The following is a 22,055-nucleotide window of genomic DNA, read 5'->3' on the forward strand; positions in this document are numbered from 1 at the left end:
CCCACCAGGGTCCCCCGTCCATGGGATTTTCCAGGCAAGAGTACTGGAGTGGGGTGCCATTACCATATGACCCAGCAATTCTACTGTGTGTGTATATACACACATACATGTAGGCACGTGTGCACACATACACACAGGAATATTACTCAGCCATAAAAAAGAACAAAATTTTGCCATTTGCAGCAACATGGGTGGACTTGAAGGGCATTATGCTAAATGAAATAAGACAAAGAGAGAAAGGCAAATACTATGTGATGTTACTTATATGTCAAATCTAAAAAATACAACAAACTAATGAACATAAAAAAGCAGACTTACAGACACAGAGAACAAACCAGTGGTAACTAGGGGGAGGGGTGGGGGGTGGGCATGAGCAGGCAACACAGGGGTGGGAGAGTGGGAGGCAGACTCAGTTCAGTCCCTCAGTCGTGTCTGACTCTGCGAACCCGTGAACCACAGCACGCCAGGCCTCCCTGTCCATCACCAACTCCCGGAGTTCACCCAAACCCATGTCCATTAAGTCGGTGATGCCATCCAGCCATCTCATCCTCTGTCGTCCCCTTCTCCTCTTGTCCTCACTCTTTCCCAGCATCAGGGTCTTTTCAAATGAGTCAGCTCTTCGCATCATGTGGCCAAAGTACTGGAGTTTCAGCTTCAACATCAGTCCTTCCAATGAACACCCAGGACTGATCTCCTTTAGAATGGACTGGTTGGATCTCCTTGCAGTCCAAGGGATTCCCAAGAGTCTTCTCCAACACTACAGTTCAAAAGCATCAATTCTTTGGCGCTCAGCTTTCTTTATAGTCCAACTCTCGCATCCATACATGACCACTGGAAAAACAATAGCTTTGACTAGATGGACCTTTGTTGGCAATGTCTCTGCTTTTTAATACGCTGTCTAGGTTGGTCATAACTTTCCTTCCAAGGAGTAAGAGTCTTTTAATTTCATGGCTGCAGTCACCATCTGCAGTGATTCTGGAGCCCAAAAAAATAAAGTCTGACACTGTTTCCACTGTTTCCCCATCTATTTGCCATGAAGTGATGGGACTGGATGCCATGATCTTAGTTTTCTGAATGTTGAGCTTTAAGCCAACTTTTTCACTCTCCTCTTTCACCTTCATCAAGAGGCTCTTTAGTTTTTCTTCACTTTCTGGCGTAAGGGTGGTGTCATCTGCATTATCTGAGGTTATTGATATTTCTCCTGGCAATCTTGATTCCAGCTTGTGCTTCATCCAGCCCAGCGTTTCTCATGACAGCCTTGACGTACTCCTTTTCCTATTTGGAACCAGTTTGTTGTTCCACGTCCAGTTCTAACTGTTGCTTCCTGACCTGCATACAGGTTTCTCAAGAGGCAGGTCAGGTGGTTGGTATTCCCAACTCTTTCAGAATTTTCCACAGTTTATTGTGATCCACACAGTCAAAGGCTTTGGCATAGTCAATAAAGCCAGAAATGATCCAGCGGATGTTTGTGATTTGATCTCTGGTTCCTCTGCCTTTTCTAAAACCAGACTGAACATCTGGAAGTTCACCGTTCACATATTGCTGAAGCCTGGCTTAGAGAATTTTAAGCATTACTTTACTAGCGTGTGAGATGAGTGCAATTGTGCGGTAGTTTGAGCATTCTTTGGCATTGCCTTTGGTATTGGAATGAAAACTGACCTTTCCCAGTCCTGTGGCCACTGCTGAGTTTTCCAAATTTGCTGGCATATTGAGTGCAGCACTTTCACAGCATCATCTTTCAGGATTTGAAATAGCTCAACTGGTATTCCATCACCTCCACTAGCTTTGTTCGTAGTGATGCTTCCTAAGACCCACTTGACTTCACATTCCAGGATTTCTAGCTCTAGGTGAGTGATCACATCATCATGATTATCTGGGTCATGAAGATCTTTTTTGTACAGTTCTGTGTATTCTTGCCATCTCTTCTTAATATCTTCTGCTTCTGTTAGGTCCCTACCATTTCTGTCCTTTATTGTGCCCATCTTTGCATGAAATGTTCCCTTGGTATCTCTAATTTTCTTGAAGAGATCTCTAGTCTTTCCCATTCTATTGTCTTCCTCTATTTCTTTGCATTGATCGCTGAGGAAGGCTTTCTTATCTCTTCTTGCTATTCTTTGGAACTCTGCATTCAGATGTTTATATCTTTCCTTTTCTCCTTTGCTTTTCACTTCTCTTCTTTTCACAGCTATTTGTAAGGCCTTCTTAGACAGCCATTTTGCTTTTTTGCATTTCTTTGGTTATAAAATAGGCTATAAGGATGTATTGTACAATGCAGAGAATATAGCCAATATTTTAGTAACTGCAAGTGAAGTGCAATCTTTAATTAAAAATTATATATAAAAAATTAAAAAGTGTGTCATACATTAATATGTAATGAATTGACTATTTTTAATGAATTAATAAATATTTAAATGTTTCCTGAGTTTTAATCTCTAAATAGTAAATATTGGCAAATATAACCCACATAAATAAAAGTTCTTTGGAGTCCGTAATAATTTTTTAAAGAGTTAAAAAGTCAGACTAAGATTTGAGAACTGCTAATCTAGAATTTCCCCTGCCCCACTTGTCCTTCAAGGCTCTGCTCTTGCAGAAAGCCTTCCCTGATAGCTTAATCAGCTATAGTTGCTTATGAGAGCAAAGACTACATTGGTTCAGAGGCACTCAGTTAACTGTGTTGAATGAACTAGGCTAAGCTGAATGCACACCAAATATACATGTGTGGAAACATTTCAAAGTGGTTATTTTATATGTATCCACCATGACTAAATCCTATCTCTCAAATCTCGAATCAACTACTGGTAGAAATGTAAACTTCATATATATTTAGAAGTCAATTTTACAATGTTTATAAAAACTGCAAAGTATATACCTTTAGAAAATTATCTTAATAATTATTACAAATATGCAAAATAACATATGTACAAAGTTATTCATGCAGCACTGTTTATAACTGAGAAAAAAGTCAAAATGCTTTTTTTTTTTGAAGAGTTACAAGTCACTATGAAAAGAGTAGGGAAAATGCTTGCAAAAATATATGTAACTTACTTAAATAAGAAACACACATAACTACTCCTGATTTGCCCCTGTGCTCAACTCTTCCCCTGAAAGTATTTTAAATTGTAGAGATTTGCCTTAAAAACCTTACTGATAACATAGCACAATAATAACCATAAATATTATAAATGATAGAAACTTCATACACAGCCCATAATACTGTACAGATGCAAACAAGAATAAGGAAATTTTTGATGTTATGTTGTAAGTCTGAATTACAACAACACATACAACTTGATGTATGTGTAAGAAAAGTGCAAGACAATCATTTTTCAAAAAAGGAATAAAAGAACATAGAAACATTTTCATGTATGTGTATATTTCATGCTTGTAAGTGCACAGGATACACGAAAACTGGTAACCCTAGTTGCCCCTGGAAAGAGGAACTAACTGGTTTATATCGTAGGAAAAAGAAGAAAATTTCACTCTACTTTTTTCTATCAGTAGAACCTTATACCATATAACTGTGACACCAATTCAAAGAGCAAATCTAAAAATACGTAATTTTTCACATTAGGAATAACTTCTTATCTTTCTTTTTCCAGCCTCAGAAAATGTTAATCCCTAATGTCTTTTTAAAATTTTTTATTTTTTTCAAGTGTAGTTGATGTACAATGTCATGTTCATTTCTACTGTATAGCAAAGTGGTTCAGTTATACACATACTATAAATTTTTTCATATTCTTTTCCCTTATGGTTTATCACAGGATATTGAATATAGTTCCCTGTGCTCTGCAGTAGGACCTTGTTGTTTATCTCACACACACACACACACACACACACACACACACACGCATTAGGCTGGTGCAAAAGTAATTGCAGCTTTGCACTGTTGAAATTTGTCATGATACTGGAATACATTCTTAAATAAATATGGTTATGTTATACATCATTTTAATGTGTATTTCTTGTTTTATGGTTTTTTTTGCTAATTACATTACTTGTTGTTTGTTTTATATACACTTTAGACTATGGAAATGATGTTAGACAAAAAGAAAATTCAAGTGATTTTCTTATTCAAGTTCAAAAATGGGTTGTAAAAAGCAGAGGAGACAACCACAACATCAAAAATGCATCTGGCTCAGGAACTGCTAATGAACATACAGTGCAGTGGTGCCTCAAGAAGTTTTGCAAAGGAGACGAGAGCCTTGAAGATGAGGAGCATAGTGGTCAGTCATCGGAAGGTAACGACAGCTGAGCACCATCATCAAAGCTGATCCTCTTAAAATTACATGAGAAGTTGCTAAAGAACTCATCATCGACCATATGGAATTTGAAGCAAACTAGAAAGGTAAAAAGCTTAATAAGTGGGTACCTCATGAACTGATCAAAAATCAAAAAAATTGTCCTTTTGAATTGTCATCTTCTCTTACTCTAGGCAACAACAATGAACCATTTCTTGATTGGATCATGACGTGCAATGAAAAGTGGATTTTATATGACAATCATCAACAACCAGCTCAGTGAATGGACCAAGAAGCTCCAAAGCATTCCCAAAGCCAAACCTGAACCAAAAAAAAGGTCATGGTCGCTGTTTGGTGGTCTGCTGCCAATCTAATTCACTACAGCTTTCTGAATCCCAGCGAAATTGTTACATCTGATAAGTATGCTCAGCAAATCAGTGAGATGCACTGAAAACTACAATGCCTGCAGCTGGTATCAGTCAACAGAAAGGACCCAGTTCTTCTCCAGGACAACCAACACTTCAGAAGTTGAATAAATTGGCTACGAAGTTTTGCCTCATCTGCCACGTTCACCTGACCAACCACCACTTCTTCAAGCATCATAACAGCTTTCTGCAGGGGAAATGCTTCCACAACCAGCAGGAGGCAGAAAATGCTTTCCAAGAGTTCGTCGAATCCTGAAGCACAGATATTCACACTACAGGAATAAACAAACATTTTTCACTGGCAAAAATGTGTTGATTGAAAAATAAAATAAAATAAAAAAGTGTATTGGTTGTAATGGTTCCTATCTTGATTAGTAAAGATGTACCTGCGTGTGTGCTAAGTTGCTTCAGTCGTGTCTGACTCTTTGAGCCTAGTTATACGTATTTAAAATTCATGGTCCAGCACGGCAATTACATTTGCACCAACCTAAAAATGAATGAAAGTGAAAGAGGAGAGTGAAAAAGTTGGCTTAAAGCTCAACATTCAGAAAACTAAGATCATGGCATCTGGTCCCATCACTTCATGGCAAATAGATGAGGTAACAGTGGAAACAGTGTCAGACTTTATTTTTGGGGGCTCCAAAATCACTGCAGATGGTGACTGCAGCCATGAAATTAAAAGACGCTTACTCCTTGGAAGGAAAGTTATGACCAACCTAGATAGCATATTCTGGAGAAGGAAATGGCAACCCACTCCAGTGTTCTTGCTTGGTGAATCCCAGGGACAGGGAAGCCTGGTGGGCTACCGTCTATGGGGTTGCACAGAGTCGGACACGACTGAAGCGACTTAGCAGCAGCAGCAGCAGATAGCATATTGAAAAGCAGAGACATTACTTTGCCAACAAAGGTCCGTCTGGTCAAGGCTATGGTTTATCCTGTGGTCACGTATGGATGTGAGAGTTGGACTGTGAAGAAGGCTGAGCGCCAAAGAATTGATGCTTTTGAACTGTGGTGTTGGAGAATACTCTTGCGAGTAGCTTGGACTGCAAGAAGATCCAACCAGTCCATTCTAAAGGACATCAGTCCTGGGTGTTCTTTGGAAGGAATGATGTTAAAGCAGAAACTCCAGTACTTTGGCCACCTCATGCAAAGAGTTGACTCATTGGAAAAGACCCTGATGCTGGGAGGGATTGGGGGCAGGAGGAGAAGGGGACGACAGAGGATGAGATGGCTGGATGGCATCACTGACTCGATGGACGTTGAGTTTGAGTGAACTCTGGGAGTTGGTGATGGACAGGGAGGCCTGGAGTGCTGCAATTCATGGGGTCGCAAAGAGTCGAACACAATTGAGTGACTGAACTGAACTGAATAGTTTGCATCTGCTAATTTCAAACTCCCAATCTATCCTTCTCCCTGGCTCTTGGCAACCAGTCTGTTCTCTCTGTCAACAAGTCTGTTTCTGTTTTGTAAACAGGTTCGTTTGTGCCATATTTTAGATTCTGCATATAAGAGATATAATAAGGTATTTCTCTTTCTGACTTACTTCAATTAGTATGATAATCTCTAGTTGCATCCATGTTGCTGTAAATGGCGTTATTTTGTTCTTTTTATGGTTGAATAGTATTCCACTGTATATATGTACCACATCTTCCTTATCCATTCATCTGTTGATGGACATTTAGGTTGTATTCATTGTTTTGGCTATTGTGAATAGTGCTGCTATGAAAATGTAAGTGGTATCATATGGTATTTGTCTTTCTCTTTCTGGCTTACTTCACACTGGAAAGGATGCAGAGAAAAGGGAACCCTTGGTACACTATTAGTGGAAATATAATTTGGAAGAGTCACTATGGAAAACAGTATGACGTTTCCTCAAAAAAACTAAAAGTAGAAATATCAGAGGATCCAGCAATTCCATTCCAGGGCATATATCTGAAGAAAATGAAAATACTAATTCAAAAAGATACATGCACCCCAATATCCATGAAGCACTATTTACAATGGCCAAGATAAGGAAGCAACCAAGATGCTCGTGGCTTCTCTCAAAGCTGAGATGGTAAAGAATCTGCCTCTAATGCAGGAGACCCAGGTTCGATCCCTGGGTTGGGAAGAGCCCCTGGAGAAGGAAATGGCAACCCATCCAGTATTCTTGCCTGGAGAATCCCCATGGACAGAGAACCCTGGTGGGTTACAGTCCACGGGGTTGCAGAGTCGGACATGAATTAGCGACTAAACCACCACTACAAGATGCTCATCAACCTATGAATGGATAAAGAAGATGTGAGACTGAGATACACACACACACACACACACACAATACACAAAACATATTCCTCAGCCATAAAAAGGAATGAAATCCAGCTACCTGCAGCAATATGGATGGACCCAGAAAATTTTATGCTTAGTCAAATAGGTCAAACAGAGAAAGATAAATACTGTGTATCACTTATACGCAGAATCTAAAAAATAATACAATAGGGGGCAAGGGAGGGTTGGATTGGGAATTTGGGACTAGCAAATGCAAATTATTATATATAGAATGGATAAACAACGAGGTCCTACTGTATAGCACAAGTCACTACATTCAGTATCTTATAAAAAACCATAATGAAAAAGAGTATGAAAAAGAATATATATACATATATAACTGAATTCATTTGTTGCACACCAGAAACTAACAACAACATAGTAAATCAACCACACTTTGATTAAAAGTAAATAAGTAAAAATTTTAAAGGAAAAATAAAGAAAAATTAGAATAATACAAATGAAAATACAAACAAAAAAGAAACAGACTCACAGATATAAAACAACAAGCTGCTAAGTCGCTTCAGTCGTGTCCGACTCTGTGCAACCCCATGGACGGCAGCCCACCAGGCTCCCCCGTCCCTGGGATTCTCCAGGCAAGAACACTGGAGTGGGTTGCCATTTCCTTCTCCAATAAAACAACAACAAACTAGTGGTTACCAAAGGTGAGAGGAAAGGGGTGTGGAGCAAATTAGGGGTATGGAATTAAGAGATACAAACTACTACATATAAAATAGATAACCAACAAGGATATATTATATAGCACAGGGAATTAGAGCCACTATCTTATAATAACTTTTAACTGAGTATAATCTGTAAAAATACTGGCTCACTATGCTGTACACCTGAAACTAATAATATAGATCAACTATACTTCAATTTAAAAAAAAGAAAAAAATATCCACTATGAAGGCTTTAAATTAATTGTGTTAAGTAGTTAACTAACGGTTCTGGGGTAGGGTCAGGGTCTTCACCTTTTACATTTTTTGAATTATTTAAATTTCTTATGATAATTACATTATTACTTTCACAATTTGAAAAATACAAATCTATAAGATTAAAGATACTGAACGTAAAAATCTATAGTCCTGTCTTTGAATTGGAAATACTGATACAAACTTGTAATACACTTTCTTTCAAAAAGACAAAAAACCTTATTTCCTAGCCTTCTTCACTAAAAACAGCAAGAAATAATGAACAATCCACTAAGCAATAGTGCCTCTTGCACCCAGACTGTGGCTTCTAAACACCATTTTCCAAAAAAGGGGCAATGGCTGTTACATGCCCATGAATGTAAATGGAAAAGAGGATCTCTGAATATCAGGTCAGACCAGAAAACAAAGAAACTAGGAGGATCACATGAAAAGAACACTGGAGGGAATTCCCTGGTGGTCCAGTGATTGTGACTCCACTCTCACTGCCAAGGTCCCAGATTCAGTCTACTAAGATCACACAAACTGTGCAGTGTAGCCAAAACGGAAAGGTGTTTTTTTTTTTAAAAAAAAAAAAAGGACACTGAAGCCAACTTAAAGAGGTTTCCATTTGCCATTATGAGTTAATCAATGAGACATCAATAATAAAAAAGAAATAAGACTGAAACATATCAATATATTTAAAATGATGAGTTCATAATAACAATTCAAAAAACTTATCAGTCACTAGCAGCAGCAGTGAACAAACTATTTTGAAAATAAAGATTCATTAATTAAAATGAAGATTCAAAGCAACTATCTCACCTTTGCTGTATAAAATACACCTGAAAGTAACCAAGGAAATAATGAGGGAAGTATCCCTTTATAAAAGTATTCCAGGACTTCCCTAGTAGTCCAGTGGTTAAGAATCAGCCTGCCAATGCAGAGGACATGGGTTTGATCCCTGGTCCAGGAAGATTTCACATGCCGCAGAGCAACTAAGCCCATGCATCACACCTGTTGAAGCCTGCGCACCCTAGAGCCCGTGCTCTGCAACAAGAAGCCACCACAATGAGAAGCCTGCACGCCACGTCTAAAGAGTAGCTCCCACTCACTTCAACTGGAGAAAGCCCACGCACAGCAATGAAGACCCAGAGTAGCCAAAAATAAAACAAATAAATACTAAAAAATAAAACTGCTAAAAAAAATTCCAGCTAAAATAAATTTTAAAATAATACAAATTGAATATCATTTATAACCACTAATGAAATTCAATAAAGGATGTAGACAAGGTTCATCAATGGCTGCTGACATCATGAAAATTAGACTCATAGACATCATACACTTCCTCCTAATGGAAGTACACTATAAAGTATTCTAGCCAAAAACACTGAATCTGATCAAATCCACTTTGTGGGAAATTAGTGGACAGATAACCAAGTTTCTTCAACAAATACACTAGGGGAAAAAAAAAGGAGAGGGGAAATTTTTCAGATTAAGTGATTTTTAAACATATATTGACCAACTACAAGATACAGATTTTATTTGACTAAACATACAAGCTGTTTAGAAAATATGATACAGTCAGGGAAATATGAACACCAGATATTTAATATTCAGGAATTACTGTTAATTATTTTAGAAGTATAAATGGTATTGATATTATGTCTTTAAAGTCATTATTTAGGGGTATATACTGAAATATTCACGGTGAAATCATACACCAGATTCTCTTCAAGACAGTCAGGAAAGGGGCTAGGATTATAGATTAAGTAAGAGTAGCCACAAGCTAACAACTGCATATGGAAGTTCATTTAACTATTCCACTGCTTTCAAATGTTTGAAATTTTTCATAGTAAAGTTATTTAAATAAGCAACTCTCAGAAAAATATAAATATTTGAAATATAGCCACTGAAATGAAATAAATTTTATATACTAATCTTTTATTGAAGCCCAGTTCAATTCCTACCTCTATCCATTCTTCCTACATTGATTTCTATCTTTTTTCTTTTATATTTGTTGGACGGAGGAGCCTGGTAGGCTGCAGTCCATGGGGTCGCTAGGAGTCGGACACAATTGAGCGACTTCACTTTCACTTTTCACTTTCATGCATTGGAGAAGGAAATGGCAACCCACTCCAGTGTTCTTGCCTGGAGAATCCCAGGGACAGAGGAGCCTGGTGGGCTGCGGTCTATGGGATGACACAGAGTCAGACACGACTGAAGCGACTTAGCAGCAGCAGCAGCAGCATACTGCACAGTTAGATACAACTAAATTCTACAACATTCCATCTATACTACAGAATCTAACCCACTATATCTACTGTTGTTTTGTTCATAAATTATCAAGTTTATCTCCACAGCTAGCCAGTAAGGTCTTTTAATGCACATAAAATTTTTTTTGATCCCACAGCCTTAAAATGGTCCTAAGACTTTTCTAATGGTCCCAAATACCTTATCTGATACTCAAGGTGTCTCTGAAAATCCCTGGGACCTAGGGAAAAATGCAACAGTCTTTCCTGTCACCCCAAAGACTACTAAGATTTTACTCTAGTAAAGCACATAATATTGTCTTTTTCAAATTTAATTGAAGTTCCCTTTATAACATCAAAATGATGAGTCTCCAGAAAGCTAGGGCAAGTTAATAAGCACAAGCTTTCCTCCCAGAATTCAAATGGGAACTTGAGTATTTATACTCTTTCACAAAAACAAAATTACACATTACTAGGTTTAAATAGAAAGTTTATTATCTAAGTGGTTGACTAAACACACTGAAATTCTTTAATAAAAATTTCAGCTATAATATAAAGAAAGTTTGCCCAAAGAAATAGTCACAAAGCCCAGGAAAAAAGAACTCACCATCTAACTGGAGTCCAAGAGCACTGGAAAACAAGTCTATTAGTGTACTTACAAGTGTCAAGAGTTGATTTATAGCCCCTTTATCCTTTTTAGAAATGTTTTAAAATAACTGACTTTTCCATCTAACCGTAAGAGAAATCCGTGTTATTTATGAAGAGATAAGAAAAAAAGAAAAGAAAAACCATCCTACTACCTCCTCATGGCATTTGTCTTACTCAACAGTAAGTCTTTTGAGAGCAGGAAAAAAAAAGGGCACATGGGCTTACAATGAGAATAAGATGCAGATCTGTCTTTCAATTTTTTTACATTTCACCACTTGTATAAATCCAGGGCCAGAAAATAAAAAAACCTACATTCCACTCTGGGAATTTTCTTGGTTTACAATAATTTAGGGGCATTTTTCTAATGTCCTCAAAATTTCTTACCATAGTAGCACCAAAGCCTTACATTTCCAATTGCCAAGTCAGGTAGTAAACACATCATATACACTCTATATAAAATCTGTCCCTATTTTAACTTACATTTAAAATAGTTACTCAAACTACCATTCCTTTTATTTGCTATTTTTTATATCTATTCAACTCCATCAAGAGATTTTTATTTCACGTACAGTTAAATATACACTGAATAAGTTTCTCCTCAAAATATCCTAGACTAGTCTCAATCCACACATAGGCAAAACAATTCTAGTGTCATAAAACTCACCCACCAGTACCCAACCATAATGCTCACCTGATCTCTAACTCAGATGTATTGCCTCATCCATCCTGGTGAAGTATAAAGAACTGCACTTATCAAGCATAATCTGAAGAGACATTGGAGAAAGGAGAGTGGATAGCCTCCAGCAATTCACCTAGGAGGAGGAAAAAAATTATCCCTTTCACCACCCAGAATCTAAACTCCAACAAATTTTCAGCAACAGTCAAATAAAATTCTCAGAACAGTTTTGACTTTTCACTGGCCCAGGTGAGAGTGCAAAAATTAATTTGAAGCTATTTGTTTTCTACCTTATTTCGAAGAGCCAAATATCATCTGTCTTCACTATTAAAATCCCCTGAGATTTCAATTCTGCAGAAGCTCTACAGGGTTCTAAATTTAGCCAAGTAACAGAAATAGTTGGAAGGCATGCAATTCATTTTAATATCTGCACATTTATGTTGCCAGGCAGCTAATTTTTAAAATACTCTTAGAGTAGACATCCACATATAAAAGAACAAATACATAAGCCATGTAATTAAAATATTTATTATCTATAACTTCTGGAAGTGACCAACATCACTCCTCCAAAAACATATTCCATGTTCCTTCCACAGGGATAGAGTTTTAAATATTTCAACAAAACATGGGACTTCCCTGGCAGTCCAGTGGTTAAGACTCCATGCTGTCAATGCAGGGGACACCAATTCAGTCCCTGGTCAGGGAACTAAAATCCCATGTCGTGGCCAAAAAAAAAAATTTAACGTTAACAGCAATTTCCTTACACCTTATTTATTTGTTTCCACTTCAAAGGAATATATAGATAGGTTTAAGGAGTTTCACCTTCAACGCAAAACCTTTTTGTACGCTTTGCTGTAAGGCACAATTAGCGTAACATTGTTAATCAACTATACTTCAATTTTTAAAAATCAAGGAAAAAAAGTTTTGTAGAAAGGACTGACATGTCTCATTTCACATAGAGTCCCATAGCAGGATGTTCTCAAGTTGTTGGGCCATTAGTCATTAGGGTGTACAAGATCTCAATTCTAAGGCCAAATCTATTTTGGATTTTCTGAAATATCAGACCTCATAAGGAGCCATAAAACCAGGCTTCAGCATAAATGATCAATACAATAAACACCCTAACTTCATGTCAGTTTCATAGATTGTGTACACAAACCAATGTATAAAGTGTATGTGCAGATGAATACAACATGCAGGTTCAAAATACAAAGTATTTGTATTAGCTGGATTACAAGGTTCCCTATCTAAGGAGATTTTAATTCAGAGAGCAGAAAATAACAAAGAGGGAAACAACTCTTAAGTCACTACACCACAGGAAAAAAAGCATGGATTATATAAGAGTAAAAAGGATACAAATACTTGTTTTCACCTTCACATGTCACCACCAAGTTAGAGGAAAAAAAAATACAATGCCAATTTTCTAAACAACATCCCATTATTTCCCATGGCAAGTCATCGACATTGCCTGTAACTCACTTCATTCTGAGAAATAATTCAGACACTTTATTACTGAGTACTTCTAGGAAGACACAGAAGGGTCTTAGGTCTGGAATGCACTAATTTTTTTGTACTGGAAATAACTGACCCCATAAAGATGGCAAAGGATAGATAATTAAATATGAGCAGTTCCCCTTTAAAGGAACCATTCCCCACTAAAGGAATCAGGGTTCCTTGCAAGTAAAGTACAGAGTGAACCCAAAATACCTTGTTGTGGCAGGATGTAAAGAAGTTCTCAGAACTTGACCAGGACAAGTCAAAAAAGCATAGGAATTAGTTTGAAGGCGCTCCGATTGACCAGACTGACAACAATTGTTGTATGTAAAATACTAAATACTGTCAGTATTTTATACATTGATAAAGGACTGCAACATTTTGAATTTTTTTTAATACCAAATCTATAGTGATCCTCAAAAACAAAGAACAGGAGAAATAAAGTTCTCCTTTATAGAATAACACCAACTAGTAAATGGAGAAGGAATGATAAAATCAACATTTTGTAACCACCAATGTAATAATTAATTCAGGCAAGGATCACCAACAAATGCTAACACCACTGGGTAAAACGTAGAGAAAAAGAATCATACAATCTTAACAGCACCATCCTACAGATATTTTCTTCATTACAAAGGGAAAAAGGCATTTTTACAAAGAAGAAATGCAGCCTATATCAATTCATCTAAGTAATCAAACTTATCACCAATAATGCGGCAAAATGACATTGCATGCACAGAGACGCACACAACATTACCTAAACAGTATTCCTGTCAAAACTGTTTAAAAAAATCATGACATAATCATGACAAATCCAAATTGTGAAACATTCTTCAACACAACTGGCCTAAACTCTTCAAAAGTATCAATGACCCAAGACACAAAAATGGAAAGAACTGCTCTGAACTAAAAAGCTAAAAAGATATGAAAATTAAGTGGAATTCATGATACTTGAATAAATCCAAGATCGGAAGGACAGCTATAAAATAGTATCTCAATTATTAATATGATTGAGGAAATTTGAGCATACACTATAATTATTATATCACTGTAACTCTTTTAAAGAAGATAATGAATTTTATAACAATATTGTAGTAATATAGGAAAATACCTTGTTCCTAGGTGACATATGCTTAAGCAATTCTGGGTGAAGTTTCCTGATGTCTGAAATTTCCTAATACACAGTAAAAAAAAATTAATAATAATAATGTGTATATGTATAGGGAGGGAAGCGGAAGTGAAAAGTGGAATGTGACAGAGAGGGAAAGAGAGGGAGGGAGGGAAGTGGGTAAAGAACGTGTGAAAGCACAAATGTGACAAAATATTCGATAAATATTAGGTAAAATCATATGGGTGCTCATTATATCACTCCTTCAATTTTTCTCCAGGTTTGGAATTACACATAAAAACATGGAGGTAAAAAAGAACAAGCAGCAACTTTAACCCAAGCTCCTGGCTATCCAGTATAAATTTTGCTGTGTTCTATTAATAAAAAGCAATTCCAGGTGATGCTTACAAGTGCAGACTTCAGCATGAAAGTGGGTTGTCCTGGCTGCACAATGAATAACCTAACTTAACCTCTCTGCAATGGTCTGAATGTATCCTCCCAAAATTCATGTTAAATCCTAACCTCCAAACATATTAAGAGGTGAGGCCTCTGTGGTTAGGTCATGAACTTACTGTCTTACACAGAAAGATTCTAGAGAGATCGCTAGCTCCTTTCACCATGAAAGGACACAGTAAGATGAAGGCTATTAACCAGGACAAGGGTCCTCAGCAGAATCAGACCATGTTTGATCTTGAACTTCTCAGCCTCCAGAACAGTGAGAAATAAATTTCTGTTGATGAGCCACCCAGTATTTTGTTATAGCACCTTGAACAGAAAAAGACACTCCCTGAACCTCGCCTGTAAATAGGGATAATACAGTACTGATCCACAGGGACTACCTTCTAAGGATTAAATCATCTAATATGTGCTATTATACTTCTGTGATACCACGTTTTCTGTTCACTTATATTCCTTCTAAGTATATGGGGAGACTGGATCAATTTTTAGCCTTTCTCTGTCCTGGCAACTAGCTTATGAGCTATTAATAACTTTACTAAAATTTACTACAATAACTTTACTAAAACTTGACTAAAATTTTATGAATTGCCAAATATATCCAAATTCAAATAAAAAATTAAAATGCATTCCATCTAAGGACCAATAAAAATAAATCCACCATTAACACAATAACAGAGCTAACATACTCGACCATGTTAAAGCAGCAGCTTTTCACAGCTTACAGCTGCTCCTTCCTCACAAGAGAGTTCTATGTCAGAAACAGATATAGCCTGCCTTGGTCCCCAAAATATCAATCTTTACATTAAAATCCAATGCCCTCAGGCCAGAAATGCCTCTTAAATTCTGGTATTTCCTGGAGTTTCCTCTCAGTTTTCTTATCACTCTGTAAGTTTGTCTCCATGACCCTGTTTCTTCTCATGGATTGAACAACATTCATGTACAGAGTACTTCAAAATCTAAATACCTGTGCCCCTCTGAAGAGCCCCAGATTCATTTAGACAACTATATTTCCAAAAGTGAACTTCCTAACAACACTCCTCTGCCCATTTTAAAATCAGACTGGTCTTTTTTCTATTGAGCTGCATGAGAACATTTCGGATACTAACCTTTTTTTTTAAATATATGAGTTTTTTGGAAGTATAGTTTATGTACAATATTACCTAAGCTACAGGTGTACAATATAGTGATTCATAATTTTTCAAGGTTATATTCCATTATCTTAAAATACTGGCTATATTCCCTGTGTTGTACCAATAAATCCTTATAACTTTTATATATAATCATTTATACCTCTTTCAAGTATATGATAAGTAAATATTTTCTCCCATACAGCAGACTTTTTCGTTTTGTTGATGGCTTCCCTTACTGAGTGACTTCACTTTCACTTTTCACTTTCATGTATTGGAGAAGGAAATGGCAACCCACTCCAGTATCCTTGCCTGGAGAATCCCAGGGACGTGGAGCCTGGTGGGCTGCCGTCCACGGGGTCGCTAAGAGTCAGACACGACTGACTAACTTCACTTTCCCTTTCCCTTTCTGTGCAAAACTTTTTAGTTTGATGTAGTCCCACTTAATTCATTTTTACTTTTGCTGCCTTTGCTTTTGGTGTTAAAGCAAAAGAATCCTAATACTGATGCCAAGGAGCTTACTCTCTATGTTTCTTTCTGGAAGTTTTATAGTCTCAGGTCATATGTTCAAGTTTCTAAACCATTCTGAACCATTTTTTGTGTCTGGTATAATACAGTAGTCTAGTTTTCCCGACACAATTTACTGAAGAGACCATCATTTGCCCACTGTACATTTTTGGCTCTGTTGTCATAAATGAACTGACCATGCATGCATAGGTTTATTTCTGGGCTCTTTATTCTATTAATCTACTTATCTGTTTCTATGCCAATACCATATTGCTCTGATTACTATGGCTTTGTAATATAGTTTGGTATCAGGAAATATGATACCTTCATTTTGCTCTTCTTTCTCAAGATTTCTTTGGCTATTTGCTGTCTTTTGTGGTTCCACACAAATTTTAGGATTGTTTGTTCCCTGTAAAAAATGTAATGAGAAATACAATAGGGGTTGAATCCGTAAATTGGTTTCAGTGGTATGGACCTTTTTCAGTATGGACTTTTTAACAATATTAATTCTCCCAATCCATCAGCAGAGAATATCTTTCCACTAATCTGTGTCTTCTTCAATTTCTTTCACTGATGTCTTACAGATCTTATAATAAACTGTAAACATTTTTTACCTCCTTGGTCAAACTTATTTCTAGGTATTTTTTTCTTTATGCTACAATTGAAAGCGAGATTATTTTGAAAGTTTCTGAGTATTAGCATATAGAAACACAACTGATTTTTGTATACCTATTTTGTATCCTGCAACTTTACTGAATTCATTCATTAATTCTAACAGCGTAGTGTTTAGTATTTTCTATATATAATATCATGTCATCTGCAAATAGTGACAGTTTTACTTCTTTCTTTCTGATCTGAATGCCTCATTCCTTTTTAATAATTTTATTTATTATTTGCCTGGTTTTTGCTAAACTGCACTGACTAGAATCACCAAAACTATGTCAAATAAAAGTGGGAAGGAAAAGCTTTCAGCTTCAGTTGAGTATGTTAGCTGAGGGCTTGTAATATATGGTTTTTATCCATAGGAGGAGTTTACAAAGAATTTTGATTTAAAGAATTGCTTTAATAGAAGAAAAAGTTTCTTTAAAAATCTGGATTTTATGATGTTGAGGTACATTCCCTCTATACCCACTTTGTTGAAAGTTTGTATCATAACGGATGTTAAATTTGTTAGATCCTTTTCCTGCACCACTGAGATGATCATGTGATTTTTAGCCTTCATTTTGTTAATATGACGTATCACACTGATGACCTGCAGATGCTGAACCAACCGCCTTTGCAGCTCCAGAATCAATCCCACTTGATTATGGTGAACGATCCTTTTAACGTACTGTTGAATTTAGTTTGCTAATATTTTGTTGAGAATTTCTGCATCATATGCATCAGGGATACTGGCCTGTAATTTTCTATACTTCCAGTGTTCTTGTCTGTTTTTTGTATCAGGGTTATGCTAGCCTCATAAAATGAGTTTGAAGTGTACCCTCCTATTCTACTTTTTGGAAGAGTTTGAGGATTGTTAATAGTTCTTCTTTAAATGTCTGGTAGAATTCACCAGTGAAGCCATCTGGTCCTGGACTTTTGCGTGTTGGAAGTTTTTTGATTACTCAATAATCAAGACTATTTGATCCAGATTCAATCTCTTTACTAATATAGGTATACCTTAGAGATACTACAGGTTTGGCTCCAGAACACTGTAATAAAGCAAATATCAAAATAAAGCAAGTCACAAATTTTTTGGCCTTTCAGTGCATATGAAAGCACATTTACACTATATTGTAGTCTATTAATTGTGCAATATCATTTCATCTAAAAAAACAATGTACATGCCTTAATTTTAGAATATTTTATTGCTAAAAAATGACAAGATAACATAATAGTAACACAGATGATTACTGAACACAGATCACCATAACAAATAATAATGAACAAGTCTGAAACACTGTAAGAATTACCAATTTGTGACACAAAGACACAAAGTGAATCAGTGCTATTGGAAAAACAGGGCCATGAGACTTGCTCAATGCAAGGTTGCCACAAACCTTCAATTTGTTTAAAAAACAAAAAACACAGTATCTGTGAAGCACAATAAAGTCAATCTCAAAAAAAATGAGGTACATCTCTAATATGGTTTGGTTCAGATTTTCTATTTCTTCATAATATAGTTTTGGTAGGTAGTATGTTTCTAAGAATTTATCTATTTCTTCTTAGTTGTCCAATTTGTTGGCATGTAATTGTTCACAGTAGTCTCTTGAGATATGAGGTGTTAACATCTCCTCTTTGATTTCTTATTTGAGTCCTCTTTTTTCCTTAGTAAGTCTAGCTATAGGTTTTGTCTATTTAATCTTTTAAAAAAAAAACTAGCTCCTAGTTCCATTGATCTTTTCTATTGTTACTCTAGTTCTAATCTAATATTTATTTCCTTTCTTCTACTAACATTACATTTAGCTTGTTCTTCTAGTCCTAGAGGTGTAAAGTTAGGTTATTTAAGATCTGCCTTGTTTCTTAACTTTGGCCTTTTCTCAATGAGCTTTTCTTTTGCTTCATTCTATAGGTTTTGTATTTAGTACACTGTATTTCCATATTCATTAGTCTCTAAGTATTTATTAATTTTTCTTTTTATTTCTTCTTTGACCCATTGATTATTCAGTAGCATGTTGCTTAAGCTCTACCTGTTTATGAATTTTGCAGTTTTCCTCTTGTCACTGAGTTCTAGTTTTATACCACTGTGGTCAAAAAGATTGCTAATATGACTCAAATCTTCTTAAACTTATTAAAATTTGTTTATGCCTAACATATTATCTTTGAGAATATTCCAAATGCACTTGAGAAGAATGTGTATTTGGATACACATTTGCTTTTGGATAGAATGTTCCATACATGTCTGTTAAGTCTATCTTGTCTTATTTGTAATTTAAGGCCAATGTTTCCTTGCTGATTTTCTGTCTTGATGACTTACTCACTGATAAAAGTGGGGAATTAAGGTCTCCTATTACTGTATTGCTGTCTACTTCTCCCTTTAGGTCTGTTAATATCTACTTTATATAATTAGATACTCCTAAAACCTGCCCCCTTTCTTATCTCTGTTAACACCGCCCAGTCACCTAAGACAGAAACTGAGAGTCATCTGTTCACAATTACTTCTCTCTCCTCCCATATTTAACCAATTTCCAAACTCTGGTACCATCTCCTGGATCCATCTGATCGTCTTAGCTCCTGTCCCTTCTTCTCCACTTCCATCATTGATAGGCAGAGAAATCAGTTAATGGGACAAGACCTCCAGAGTTCTTTTTTTCCTCCAGCAAAGCAGCTGGCAATTTTCCCATGGTGGCTCCTCTGCTGGCCTTTTAGCCTTTATCCCTGAATAACTAAAATTCTAATCTATCCTGATGAACATGTAGTGTGAGAAATAAACTGCCCTTTCAAGCTATATTTGACGGTGGTTTCTTACCCACCATACCCATCTCTATCTTGATTTCAACATCTTCTGCATGACTACAATAACCCCCAAACAAATGTCTCTCCCTCTACGCTTAATCCATTGTATTTTTCAAAACTGATACCAGAGTTACCCTTGTAAAATAACCATTCCATTTCTCTGATGATAATCTTCAGAGGTTCCTCTTTGCCTAAAAATATTTCAAATTCCGTAATATAACTCTTAAAGCCTACCATGAAATTAGGCTCTACAGATATTCTCTTCAGTCCATCAAAATAATGCTACCTCTCCGTACACACCATAGTCTTTAACATTCCTGGGATTTTGCCCAGGCTCTTCTATTTGCTTGAAATGCATTCCCACCCTTATACCACCTCACCCTATCTTTGCCATCCTAGCCAAACAAACCCCTTGGCAACTATCCTTCCCATTCTCTCAACAGTTATTCAAATTTCTGTCTCTTCTCAAGGGCTCTATTTTACTGACTCTTTTATTAGAACACACCAGCCCCCTAACCCAAAAGGATAAGTCTCCTTCATCACAAGGAATATCAAGGCCCTACAGTCAGAAGCTCCCTCAAACTCCTTTGTTCAGTGACCAAGCATTTGTCCCCATCCCTTTCTTGACCTTTTCCTCTACCTTAATGAAAGACATAAAAATAATTCTACCTCCCTTATGGAAAGTGAAGAGGAACTAGAGAGCCTCTTGATGAAAGTGAAAAGGCTGGCTTAAAACTCAACATTCAAAAAACAAATCATCACACCCGATCCCATCACTTCATGGCAAATAGATGGGGAAATAATGGAAACAGTGGCAGACTTTACTTTCTTGGGCTCCAAAATCACTGCACATGGTGACTGTAGCCATGAAAGTAAAAGATGCTTACTCCTTGGAAGAAAAGCTATGACCAACCTAGACAGCATGTTAAAAAGCAGAGACATGACATTACTGACAAAGGTCCATCTAGTCAAAGCTATGATTTCTCCAGTAGTCATGTATGGATGTGGGAGTTGGACCATAAAGAAAGCTGAACACCGAAAAACTGATGCTTCTGAACTCTGGTGTTGGAAAAGAGTCTTGAGAGTCCCTTGGACTTCAAGGAGATCAAGCCAGTCAATCCTAAAGGAAATCAGTCCCGAATATTCACTGCAAGGACTGATGTGAAGAACTGACTCACTGGAAAGACCCTGATGCTAGGAAAGACTGAAGGCAGGAGGAGAAGGGAATGACAGAGGATCAGATGATTGGATGGCATCACTGACTCAATGGACCTAAGTCTGAACAAGCTCTGGGAGTTGGTGATGGACAGAGAAGCCTGGTGTGCTGCAGTTCATGGTCTTGCAAGGAGTTGCACACAACTGAGCAACTCAACTGAACTGCTCTGGAGTTCATCTTCTCTTCACACTCAAGGACTTCACTCCATTATCACCATTCTCTAACGTCTTGCTCATTCACTGAACATATACATATGCTCAAGTCTCTCACGCTAAAAAACTCTTCGGTGGGACTTCCCTGGCAATCCAGTGGTTACAACTCCACACTTCCCATGCAGGGGGTGCAGGTTCAGTCCCTCACCCCAATCCTCATCCCAATTCCTGGTGAGGAAACTAAGATCCCACATGCCATGCAGCATGGCCAAAAATGAATAAGTTGATTAATTTTTTTAAAAAAACTCTTCTCTGAACTCCACCTACTCTCACTATTGTCCTCTCTCTCCATCTCTCTGTAATCTTCCTGAAAAATAGTTTACTTTCTCCCACCTCTTATTTATTCCTCAACACAATGCAATTTTGCCTCTGCCCTCATCACGCCAGTGATCCTGCTCTCACTGATGTCAACAATGACCCAAATCCATTAAGTAAGGGCTTCCATGGTGGCTCAGACAGTAAAGAATCTGCCTGCAATGCAGGAGACGCAGGTTCAATCCCTGGGTTGGGAAGATCCCCCATTGAAGGAAATGGCTATCCACTCTAGTATTCTTGCCTAGGAAATCCCATGGACAGGTGAGCCTGGTGGGCTACAAACCATGGGGTCACAAAGAATCAGACACGACTGACCAACACTAACACTCACACTTTCATGTCCTTTCTGTTTTTATACTTGACATTTCCACTACACACAAACACAATTACCTTCCTCCTCTTTGAAAGTTTCTCCTCTAAAATCCTATCACAATACTTTACTGATTCCCATCTACCTTCCTGGCTTCCTATATTTCTTCCAGGGCTCCTGCCACCAATCACATCTTTAACTGTCAGTATTCTCCAAGGCGCTCTCAGCCTTTAGCTCTTCAGTCTTAACATGATCCTTGGAGGAACCAAACCTATCCCTTCAACTACAATGTATATGATGTTGACTCCTAAATCTCTCCCCAGCCCTGATTTCTCTCTTCGACTCCAGGCTGAAGCATCTAATTTCCTATTACGTATTTCCACAGGGTTCTACAGATACCTCCTATTCAACCAGT

At 37.1% G+C, this 22,055-nt stretch overlaps 1 protein-coding gene across 23 annotated transcripts in view; it reads right to left on the reverse strand.

Moving 5' to 3' along the window:
- Positions 1-22,055, reverse strand: part of R3HDM2 (R3H domain containing 2) — a 162,947-nt gene that overhangs the window by 118,714 nt on the left and 22,178 nt on the right. For 20 of the 23 annotated variants that reach the window (XM_044941534.2, XM_044941532.2, XM_044941529.2 and 17 more), the window contains exon 2: positions 11,473-11,593. The exons of the other annotated variants lie outside the window; for them this stretch is intronic. The gene's annotated coding sequence lies outside the window, so the exon portion shown is untranslated. The remainder of the gene's footprint in view (positions 1-11,472; positions 11,594-22,055) is intronic. 23 annotated transcript variants of the gene reach the window in all.

This window comes from Bubalus bubalis, chromosome 4, assembly GCF_019923935.1.
Source record: "Bubalus bubalis isolate 160015118507 breed Murrah chromosome 4, NDDB_SH_1, whole genome shotgun sequence".
Classification (NCBI taxonomy): domain Eukaryota; kingdom Metazoa; phylum Chordata; class Mammalia; order Artiodactyla; family Bovidae; genus Bubalus; species Bubalus bubalis.